The 6,803-nt window shown below is 44.8% G+C and overlaps 1 pseudogene; it reads right to left on the bottom strand.

Annotated features, from left to right (window-relative positions):
- LOC124021183 overlaps window positions 1-1,196 on the bottom strand; it is a 50,032-nt pseudogene extending 48,836 nt beyond the window's left edge.
- Between the last annotated feature and the right edge of the window lie 5,607 nt (window positions 1,197-6,803).

The raw sequence follows: 6,803 nt of genomic DNA on the forward strand, positions 1-6,803 counted from the left end.
TGAACAGACAAGAAAAAGAGGAGAGTCTTTTTGTGAGGCGACTCAGCCCCCTGTCATTTCCTTTGTCATGTAGATGCTGTCACATTCCTTGCGCGCACCGTTTTTCTTGGGCTAGTGTTTTTGTCACCATCTTATGGTCTCAGTTAGGCTACACCGACCACGTTAGATAATAGCATTCCAAAAATAAAGCTCGTTTTAAAATGAATCCGTTATACATAAAAAGAGCACTCCCTAAAAACGTTTGTCTTTCACAGCATCCACAACAAGCATTACATCAACACTTTTAAACTCTACATTGCTAGATCTCCTGTCAAATATAATTGTGTTAATCAAGTTAAGATAGTGGGGGACATTCTCCAGTTAGACAATGAATAAATAAAGCAAATCAGCATCACTTTGGAGTTTGGACTGAGACTTGGCTATAAAGTAACTGAGTCAGTAACGTATCAAGTAGCATTGACGTGTTTATTAAATACAACACTCGTTACACTGTAGCTTTTTGTTACATTCTCTGGAATAGCAGCTAACCAGAAACCCGTTATTACATTGTAGCTGAAGTGATCATCACTTGCATCGTTTCGACCTTACCCGTTTAGCTGAATTGTTTTTCTTCATTGTGAAGGATAGGACTGTCGATGACTATCCCCGAATTCACTCAGTTATAAATCCGCAATTTTGTACAACAGGCTGGTGCCAAGAATGGCCGTAAATTCTGGACACGGGGTGTAATATGCCCGTGACGATCGAAAGCCGCCAGTAGCCTATGTCTTGCTCCTTTCCTCGCCGACTCCCTGGGCTGGAACACTTCAATTGTATCCCTCTCTATTCCTTTGTAGATATAACTGAATGCGGTTGGTCGAGCTACGCTCTCGCATGCTCTGAACACTGAACTGGACTGGTAGTGTCTAGTTACGCGGATGAGTCCGTTTCATTGCCTCCCTATTGAGTCCCCCTCCCTCTCCCTCTCCTCTCTTCTCCGAGGCTTTGGTTATTAGAGAGCATGCAGCTGGGAGACTGGATAGCCTTCTCCCCGCTCTGTAACTCGATGGCTCAATCTCTCTAAACCCCAAGCTGCAGGGCTACGGAGTCATGATATCATCACGGAAAATAAGGAATGAAGGCACGAGATTCGTGTGAAAGACGCAAATATGGAAATTATAGGCTGTAGAAAGTGGGGATGTGTGGGAGGGGGTGTTAGTCTACAAGTACAGTGATGTCTAGAAAATGTTAAATTGCACTCTCTAACTTTTGTATGATTTCAGCCGGAAGTGATGCTCAAGAGCCAAAAGTGGTCCCCTTTTTTTGTGTACAATGTCATCAAATTGTGTTCGAAGTCATCCATTTCATATATGTTACAAATTCAATTGGTAATATACTATATCTTACAAAGTTGATGTGTTTCAGACCCTGGAGGGCATCTTTAATTATGTTGTGATGTTCAAATGACCCTCAAGATCTCACAGAAAATCAACAAGACTAGAAAATGATAGGAAGATAGAATATAGGTGTGGGCTATGGGGTGGAAAATGTTATACCTGTGATGTAATAGTCAGTCTCATTAACAACAAAACGGCCACTTGCTGTTTACAACCTTTGCTGACCCTCTTAGGTTTCCAAGAATATCTGAGGAAGCTTATCCCTTAAGCCCCCTTTCCACTTTCACACGCTCTCGATGTTGTAAAACAGAAAGGATAGGACTACACCAATATGAATAAACCAGATTGTTGTGCCTGAAATATGTTTTTCTCCAGTGTCTTCTCAATGCCATTATTTTAATTTCTCCCTAAAACAAATATTTTAATAAAACTGAATTACTTTTGAAATGACACTTAACAAGGTAAATCACATCTCCAAATATTTGTCAGCATGTTACAAGCAAAAATTAAAGCAGGAAGCACCAGTGACTAGATCAATAAAAAAGTTGTCAGATGAAGCAGATGCTAAACTACAGGACTGTTTTTCTAGCACAGACTGGAATATGTTCCGGGATTCCTCCGATGGCATTGAAGAGTACGCCACATCAGTCACTGGCTTCATCAACACTATGATGTCATCCACACAGTGCCTGTACATACATACCCCAACCAGAAGCCATGGATTACAGGCAACATCCGCACTGAGCTAAAGGCTAGAGCTGCCACTTTCAAGGAGCGGAACTCTAACCCGGAAGCTTATAAGAAATTCCGTTTTGCCCTCCAATGAACCATCAAACTATAAGGGCACAAGGCTAAACCCAAACGCAGACACAGGAGGCAGATGGTTGAGCTCCGATATTTATTATAACAAAAGGGGTAGACAAACGGCAGGTCGGGGACAGGCGAGAGTTCATAAACCAGGTCCGAGTCCAAACAGTACAAGGGGATAGGCAGGCTCGAGGTCAGGACAGGCAGAGTGGTCAGGCAGGTGGATATGACATCAGGACAGACAAGAGTCAAAACCAGGAGGGCTAGGAAAAAACAGAGACCGGGAAAAATAGGAGCTAGGAGAAACGCTGGTTGACTTGGCAAAACAAGACGAACTGGCACAGAGAGACAGGAAACACAGGGATAAATACTCCGGGGACTTATGGGGAAAACAGGTGACACCTGGAGGTGGGTGGAAACAATCACAAAGACAGGTGAAACAGATCAGGGCGTAACAGAACCAGGCAAAGCATCAATACAGGACTAAGATCGAATCGTACTACACCGGCTTTGACACTCGTCGGATGTGGAATGGCTTGCAAACCATTACAGACTACACACGGGAAGCACAGCCGAGAGCTGCCCAGTGACACGAGCCTACCAGATGAGCTAAACCACTTCTATGCTCGCTTCGATGCAAATAACACTGAAACATGCATAAAAGCACCAGCTGTTCCGGAAGACTGTGTGATCACGCTCTCCGCAGCCGATGTGAGTAAGACCTTTAAACAGGTCAACATTCACAAGGCTTACCAGGATTACCAAGATGTGTACTGCGAGCATGCCCTGACCAACTGGTAAGTGTCTTCATTGACATTTTCAACCTCTCCCTGTCTGAGTCTGTAATACCAACATGTTTTAAGCAGACCGCCATAGTGCCTGTTTCCAAGAACACTAAGGTAACCTGCCTAAATGACTACTGACCCGTAGCACTCACGTCTGTAGTCATGAAGTGCTTTGAAAGGCTGGTCATGGCTCACATCAACACCATTATCCCATTATCCCAGAAACCCTAGACCCACTCCAATTTGCATACCGCCCCAACAGATCCACAGATGACACAATCTCTATTGCACTCCGAACTGCCCCTTCCCACCTGGACAAGAGAAACACCTATGTGAGAATGCTGTTCATTGACTACAGCTCAATGTTCAACACCATAGTGCCCTCAAAGCTCATCAATAAGCTAAGGATCCTGAGACTAAACACCTCCCTCTGCAACTGGATCCTGGACTTCCTGACAGGCCGCCCCCAGGTGGTAATGGTAGGGTAACACATCCGCCACGCTGATCCTCAACACAGGGGCCCCTCAGTGGTGAGTGCTCAGTCCCCTCCAGTACTCCCTGTTCACTCATGACTGCATGGCCAGGCACAACTTCAACAACATCATTAAGTTTGTAGACTACACAACAGTGGGAGGCCTGATCACCAACAACGACGAGACAGTCTATAGGGAGGAAGTCAGAGACCTGGCCGGGTGGTGCCAGAATAACAACCTATCCCTCAACGTAACCAAGACTAAGGAGATGATTGTGGACTACAGGAAAAGGAGGAGCGAGCACGCCCCAATTGTAATCGACAGGGCTGTAGTGGAGCAGGTTGAGAGCTTCAAGTTCCTTGGTGTCCACATCAACAACAAACTAGAATGGTCCAAACACACCACAACAAAGCCTATTCCCCCTCAGGAAACTAAAAAGATTTGGCATGGGTCCTGAGATCCTCAAAAGATTCTACAGCTGCAACATCGAGAGCATCCTGACCGGTTGCATCACTGCCTGGTACGGCAATTGCTCTTCCACCGCAAGGCACTTCAGAGGGTAGTGCGTACGGCCCAGTACATCACTGTGGCTAAGCTGCCTGCCATCCAGGACCTCTACACCAGGCGGTGTCTGAGGAAGGCCGTAAAAATTGTCAACGGCCCCAGCCACCCCAGTCATAGACTCTACTACCGCATGGCAAGCGGTACCGGAGTGCCAAGTCTAGGACCAAAAGGCTTCTCAACAGTTTTTACTCCCGAAGCCATAAGACTCCTGAACAGCTAATCAAATGGCTACCCGGACCCCTCTTTTACACTGCTGCTACTCTCTGTTTATAATCTATGCATAGTCACTTTAACTATACATTCATGTACATACTACCTCAATTGGGCCGATCAACCAGTGCTCCCGCACATTGGCTAACCGGGCTATCTGCATTGTGTCCCACCCACCACCCGCCAACCCCTCTTTTTATGCTACTGCTACTCTCTGTTCATCATATACAGTGGGGCAAAAAAGTATTTAGTCAGCCACCAAATACTTATTTTCCACCATAATTTGCAAATTAATTAATTAAAAATCCTACAATGTGATTTTCTGGATTTTTTTTTCTCATTTTGTCTGTCATAGTTGAAGTGTACCGATGATGAAAATTACAGGCCTCTCTCATCTTTTTAAGTGGGAGAACTTGCACAATTGGTGGCTGACTAAATACTTTTTTGCCCCACTGTATGCATAGTCACTTTAACCATATCTACATGTACATACCACCTCAATCAGCCTGACTAACCGGTGTCTGTATGTAGCCTCGCTATTTTATAGCCTCGCTACTGTATATAGCCTGTCTTTTTACTGTTGTTTTATATCTTTACCTACCTATTGTTCACCTAATACCTTTTTTGCACTATTGGTTAGAGCCTGTAAGTAAGCATTTCACTGCATCGTCTACTTCACCTGTTGTATTCGGCGCACGTGATAAATAAACTTTGATTTGGTTTGATTTGATGGCGGTGAATAGCATGACATTACATTTACATTTAAGTCATTTAGCAGACGCTCTTATCCAGAGCGACTTACAACTTGGTGCATTCACCTTATGACATCCAGTGGAACAGCCACTTTACAATAGTGCATCTAAATCTTTTAAGGGGGGGGGGTGAGAAGGATTACTTTATCCTATCCTAGGTATTCCTTAAAGAGGTGGGGCCTCATGATCTCGTCCCAGTATCTCTGTCCATTCAAATTGCCATTGATAAAATGCAATTGTGTTCGTTGTACGTCATTTATGCCTGCCCATACCATAACCCCACCGCCACCATGGGGCACTCTGTTCACAACGTTGATATCAACAAACCGCTCGCCCACATGACGCCATACACGCTGTCTGCCATGTGCCCGGTACAGTTGAAACCGGCATTCATCTGTGTAGAGAACACTTCTCCAGCGTGCCAGTGGCTATCAAAGGTGAGCCTTTTCCCACAGAAGTCGGTTATGACGCCGAACTGCAGTCAGGTCAAGAACCTCGTGAGGACGACGAGCACGCAGATGAGCTTTCCTGAGGCAGTTTCTGACAGTTTGTGCAGAAATTCTTTGGTTGTGCAAACCTACAGTTACATCAGCTGTCCGGGTGGCTGGTCTTATACAATCCAGCAAGTGAAGAAGTGGATGTGGAGGTCCTGGGCTGGCGTGGTTAAACATGGTCTGCGGTTATGAGGCCGGTTGGAAGTATTGCCAAATTCTCTAAAACAATGTTGGAGATTGCTTATGGAAGATAAATTAATATAAAATTATTTGACAACAGCTCTGGTGGACATTCCTGCAGTCAGCATGCCAATTGCATGCTCCCTCAAAACCTGAGACATCTGTGGCATTGTGTTGTGTGACACAACTGCACATTTTAGACTGGCTTTTTATTGTCCCCAGCACAAGGTGCACCTGTGTAATGATCACGCTGTTTAATCAGCTTCTTGATATGCCACACGTGGATGGATCATCTTGGCAAAGGAGAAATGCTCACGAACAGGGATGTAAACAAATGTGTGCGTATGGAACATTTCTGGGATCTTTGATTTCAGCTCATCTTTGATTTCAGACCAACAAGGTTTTTTGTGTAGATTTGTTTACAGCTGGACGTGTGCTGAACCTGTCAAGTGTTGTCAAGCCCTGGCCATAGAGAGGCTTTTATTCTCTATTTTGGTTAGGCCAGGGTGTGACTAGGGTGGGCATTCTATGTTCAGTTTCTATGTTTTGTATTTCATTGTTGTTTGGCCGGGTGTGGTACTCAATCAGAGGCAGCTGTCTATCGTTGTCTTTGATTGAAAACCATACTTAGGTAGCTTTTTCCCACATGGGTTTTGTGGGTAGTTGATTTCTGTTTAGTGTTTTTTCACCTTTCAGGACTGTTTTGTTATTCATTGTGTTATTTTTGTATTTCGTGTTCACGCTGCGCTTTGGTCCTCACCTTCTTCATACAACGACCGTTACAGGTGTTCCTTCTCTCCTTGCTCTTTCTCAGGACAGACTCTCAGACTCTTCAATGCACAGACGGTTCTCTCTGTCTGTCTGAGAATAAAGAGACAGAGGGTAGTGAGTCTAGTTTCTCAGGTTTCCCCCGATTTCTTTCTCCCGCTGTCTCCTCTCACTATCTCCTATCATGGTTGATGAAAAAAGGAAATCCAGATGGAGTAATAGGATGGAGTAATCCCAGAATAGTCCCAGCAGCATGACTCCTGCTAATCCCACCCAGCAGTAGTGTTAAAATGCACTCCTGGCCTGGTATAACACAAGGCTATTGAGCAACTACACTGGGAATCAGCTTATAGGCTATAGCATGACCTCACTTCACGGGGGCCAAAGGAGGCAT

Source organism: Oncorhynchus gorbuscha, unplaced genomic scaffold (assembly GCF_021184085.1).
Source record: "Oncorhynchus gorbuscha isolate QuinsamMale2020 ecotype Even-year unplaced genomic scaffold, OgorEven_v1.0 Un_scaffold_1079, whole genome shotgun sequence".
NCBI lineage: Eukaryota > Metazoa > Chordata > Actinopteri > Salmoniformes > Salmonidae > Oncorhynchus > Oncorhynchus gorbuscha.